At 42.8% G+C, this 5,280-nt stretch overlaps 1 protein-coding gene across 3 annotated transcripts in view; it reads right to left on the bottom strand.

Moving 5' to 3' along the window:
- The window catches only part of NUMA1 (nuclear mitotic apparatus protein 1), a 68,197-nt gene extending 63,010 nt beyond the window's left edge, over positions 1-5,187 (bottom strand). Inside the window, exon 1 of one of the 3 annotated variants that reach the window (XM_033120130.1) lies at positions 5,101-5,187. The gene's annotated coding sequence lies outside the window, so the exon portion shown is untranslated. Of the gene's footprint in view, positions 1-4,956; positions 5,074-5,100 lie in introns of those variants that run through there. The other 2 variants (XM_033120137.1, XM_033120131.1) reach the window with 2 other exon arrangements.
- Between the last annotated feature and the right edge of the window lie 93 nt (positions 5,188-5,280).

Here is a 5,280-nt window from a genome sequence, read left to right on the forward strand (position 1 = left end):
AAGGCTGATACCTTCAGTAAAAAGACCAGGAAAAAAAAAATCTATTGACAGGGAAACAAGGAAGCTTGCCATGCTTACTTACCTAGCAAAGTGGGAGGGATTCAAAACCTCCCACAGATGTGTACATGAGGTAGATCTGGAGTTAAAATTTATGCTAAGCTTGTGCCCTGGAAATCTGCAAGTAAAGAAAACTAACATACATTTTGGTCCCAGGTTGGGAGTAGCCTTGAGCGCCCAACAGAAGCACACACAAAGTTGCTCCAGGAGATATACAAATGGCCAACAAATACATCAAAAGATGTTTAACATCACCCGTCATCAGGAAAATGCAAATTAGAACCACAATGAGATACTACTACACCTCCATGAAAATGGCTGAAATTAAAAAGACTGACAGGGGCGGACGGGTGGCTCAGTTGGTTGGACCACGTGCTCTCAACTACAAGGTTGCCGGTTCGACTCCCCCAAGGGATGGTGGGCTGCGCCCCCTGTAACTAACACTGAACAATGGAGAATGGACTTGGAGCTGAGCTGTGCCCTCCACAACTAAGATTGAAAGGACAACAATTTGACTTGGAGCTGATGGGTCCTGGGAAAAACACACTTGTTCCCCCAATAAAGTCCTATTCCCCCTCTCCAATAAAATCTTTTAAAAAATAAAATAAAAAGACTGACAATACCAAGTGTCTTGGTAAGAATATGAAGCAACTGGAGCTCTCTTATACTGCTATGGGAACATAAAATAGTACAACCACTTTGGGAAACTGGTAATTTCTTAAAAAGTTAACCATATACCTGCAATATGACCCAGTTATTCCACTCCGAAAAGACAGGAAAATATCTATCATCTACTCAAAGATTTGTACATGATTGCTCACAGCAACTCTGTTCACAACAGTGAAAAACTGGACACCCAAAAGACCATCAACAGTGAACGATAAAACTGTAAGATAAAGCCTTACAACAGACTACTACTTAGCACTAGAAGGTAACAAATTACTGTTGCATGCACCTAATGGTTAAATCTCAAATTCGTTACGCTACATAAAGAAACCAGACACAAAACAGTACACACTGTATGATTTGACTTACATAAAATTCTAGAAAATGCAAATTAGTGGTTCCTGGGGCCAAGGTGAAGGGAAAGATGTACTGTAAAGAAGCATGAGGAAACTTTTGGGAGTGATGGGAATACTTTGTATCTTGATTGTGGCAGCTTCTTATAGCTGTATACATCTATCAAAACTCTTTTTCCTTTAAATAAAGTTTACTGTACGTTAAGTACACCTAAGCAAACTTGATTTAAAAAAAAAAAAAAACTGCTCTTGGGAGAACTGACCTCAATGCAAGCTACATGAGATTATCATAAATGATGTCCCTCTGAATATGAGTTCACCAAAATTACAAAATACTTGAGGAAACAATTCATCGTGAATAAAAGTCAGTTACAACAAATGGCAGGATTACACCCTTAAAAACTTTAGATAACTGAATATGACAGAGACTTGTAAGTTAAATTTGTTTAAAATTATTAGAACATAAGATGAATTGAAAACCACAGGACAAAAGCATGATGCCGTGAAAAACAGGCAGATTTGAAAAATGAACCAAATACTTCCAAAAATAAGAATTCAAAAAGCAAATCAGATGAAGAGTAAATTAACAGGCAAGGGTAAAGGAAATTATCCAGAAGGAGACATAGAAATATAGAAATGCAAATTATGAAAGAAAGAATAAGAGATGTGGAGAACCACTGTAATACGAGATCTGAGAGAAGCACTATTCAAAGAGGTAATGACTGGGAATTTTTACAAAACTGAAGAAAGATGGGAACTTTCAGATTGAGGAATCACTACAAGTTCCCAGCAGGATAAAATTAAATCCACACCATTCCATGAAACTGCAGAACATAAATGAAAAAAAGATCTTAAAAACAATTAGAAAGAAAGGCAAATTACCCATAATGAAATAGTTGTCAGTACAATTCTCAAGAGTAACAACAAAAAGCCAGAATTTCAGTGAAACAACATTTTCAAAGTGCTGCGAGAAAATAATTGGAAGCCTTGTACCCTGCTAAACTATCAATCAAGACTGAAGAGGAAATAAAGATATTTTCCAACAAAGAGGGTTTACTATTAACAGATCGTCACTAAAAAACAAAAACACTTGAAGGATACATTTGTCTGCTTGACACAAAAGGATGGAATGACATGCAAGAAAGAATGGTGAAAAAACAAAGAATAAACATACATGGGTTGGGGCAGCCGGTTGGCTCAGTTGGTTAGAGCGCAGTGCTCACAGCACCAGGGTCACCGGTTGGATCCCCACATGGGCCAGTGGGCTGTGCTCTCCACAACTACATTGTAAACGACGACTTGACTTGGAGCTGATGGGTCCTGGAAAAACACACTGTTCCCCAATATTCCCCAATAAAAATTTAAAAGAAAATATACATGGGTAAAATAAAATTGTCACCAACAGCACATAACAATAATTATTAATTAGTATTGCTCAACGTTGATATGGACTGCCTGAGTGGTCTCATTCTTGTAAGTGTTCATTTCGAATATGGACAACACCTTTTTTTAAAACTTTTATTTGGGGCCGCCCGGTGGCTCAGGCGGTTAGAGCTCCATGCTCCTAAACTCTGAAGGCTGCCGGTTCGATTCCCACATGGGCCAGTAGGCTCTCAACCACAAGGTTGCCAGCTCAATTCCTTGAGTCCCAAGGGATGGTGGGCAGCGCCCCCTGCAACTAAGATTGCACACAGCACCTTGAGCTGAGCTGCCGGTGAGCTCCCGGATGGCTCAGTTGGTGGAAGCGCGTCCTTTCAACTACAAGGTTGCCGGTTCGACTCCCACAAGGGATGGTGGGCTGCGCCTCCTGCAACTAGCAACGGCAACTGGACCTGGAGCTGAGCTGCGCCCTCCACAACTAAGACTGAAAGGACAACAACTTGACTTGGAAAAAAAGTCCTGGAAGTACACCCTGTTCCCCAATAAAGTCCTGTCCCTCTTCCCCAATAAAATCTTTAAAAAAAAAAAAAAAAAGCTTTTATTTATTTTAAGTGTGTTTTTCCACGATCTATCAGCTCCAAGTCAAGTAGTTGTTTCATCTAGTTATGGAGGGCGCAGCTCACAGTGGCCCATATGGGGATTGAACTGGGCCGTTCAATCCCGGCCGTTAAGAGCACTGGGTTCTAACCAACTGAGCTAACCGGCCACCCCTGGACAACATCTTTTCATATATTAGTGTACACTGGGTAAGAGGCTGAAATAAATGATTCCAAACATATCTATTGACCGTAAGGTGTTATCAATTAGACACAGCTGTCAAACATTCCTTGATCAGCTCTGTTTAGCCATCTGAAGCAGGGCATTGCCCCCATCTTAAGAGTTCTAGAAGCTGAGTCTTCTAGGCATTCTTCCCACTCCCATATTCCATAAACAAAAAAGAATATTCTTTTTTTTTAATGAAAGTTTATTGGGGTGACAATTGTTAGTAAAGTTACATAGATTTCAGGTGTACAGTTCTGTATTACATCGTCTATAGATCACATTTTGTGTTCACCACCCAGAGTCAGTTCTCCTTCCATCACCATATATTTGATCCCCTAAAAAAGAATATTCTAAATAGAAATGTTTATTATGTGAACTTTTGGGTAAGATCTTCTAGTTTGGGGGTGGGGTAGAGTTTTTGGCTTTAGATAAAAATTCTGGCATTACAATTAGTCATCATTTGCTTGAATTTGAGTCAAGAGTCCTTTTACAGAGAAGTACTTGTATGTGCCTCTTCCTCTACAGGAGAAAATACCACACAGGAACAGACGGAGGGAACACATCCACTCATCCCTGCTGACTGAAAGCTACCTTAAATGATCTGAACATTCCCTCCAAGTTCCCATACAGATCTCCCCAAGGTAGAGGGCCCCAATTCCCTTACTATCAAAAGTTTCTGCCTACCACAGAGTAACACACTTGACAATCTAGAACTTTGGAAATACAAGATCAGGCAACAGACCTCAGAGAGCGAAGCATGGATTAAAGCAAGTATATATCACATTTTCAAGAGGCAGTGCCATTCCAGGCAAGAGGACTGTATTAATAAAGGTTCAAAGGCCACTAAATGAAAATGGGAAAGCCAGGCTCCTATCCCCTTTCAGCCCAAGAAAGCTCATTCATTTCAAAGCATGCATTAATGGCCATGCCATAGGCATCACAATACAGGGACAAAGGGCACTGTTTCTAGAAGGGCAAACATGCAGACAGACACTCTTAGGTTACTAGATGAAAAGCGCTACATCAGGAAGCAAAAGAGGGCACCGAGAGGGCTCTTTCCCACCAACAACCTTCACAGTAACTTTATAGTCATAAATTTATACTCCCCAAGATGCTTCCACAGAACACCTTACGTGATTTGACCCTCAAAACAACCCCAAGAAGTAGGTAAGGCAGGTAGGTTCGTTGTTTACATATATGAAAAGTGAGACAAAATAAATTGATTCCTCCAAGACAATCTGCACCCACAGACAAAGCCCTTCCTCCCTCCGGTCCTCATTTAGGCCCAACCCTCAAAATCCCCAGTAGTCGACCATGCACTAGCTATGTAATCCTGGCCAAGTTAAACCTCAGATGACCCATCTGCAGTAAAGTATAATAAGGTTGTTAGCAATATTAACAAGACGATCCATACAAAGCATGTGGCACAGTGTCTGGCACGTAGCTGGTGCTCAGAAAATGTTTACCACTACTATTACCACTACTATTGTTAGTAATAGGCGAAGACTTCCCATTAAAGGACCCCTCGTGACGAGTCTTTCAGGAATCTGCCCTACCCACGCCCACCCCCCACCGTCACTCTCAGACATAATTCCACAGACACGCCCCCAAGCACTCTTCCCCTCCCCCCAAGCACGCCCAGCCCCTCCCCTTCCGACAGACCCCTCCCCTCACAAACCTTACTCCCAATAGAGTCTCCCCAGTCAGACTCCGTTACGCAGGAGGCCTATCGCTGGCACCTGCCTCTCCAGCACCCCCTCTAGGCCTGTGCATTCCTGTGGGCGCCCAGGCCGAACGCCAACCGCGGGCCCGCGCCGGTTACCTGGCCGCGCGCTCCCGCTCCGCCTCCCGTTTCCTCCGATCGCGTTTGACGCGGGCTCGCGCCAGCGCGGAGCGCACAATTAGTTTAAACTATGGCCCCGCCCCCTCGCACCGCCCTCTGATAGGCTCCTGTCGGCTGGTATGCACGCAAGGGCACGCTTAAGGACCCGGGAAAAGGAAG

This window comes from Rhinolophus ferrumequinum, chromosome 11 (genome assembly GCF_004115265.2).
Source record: "Rhinolophus ferrumequinum isolate MPI-CBG mRhiFer1 chromosome 11, mRhiFer1_v1.p, whole genome shotgun sequence".
NCBI lineage: Eukaryota > Metazoa > Chordata > Mammalia > Chiroptera > Rhinolophidae > Rhinolophus > Rhinolophus ferrumequinum.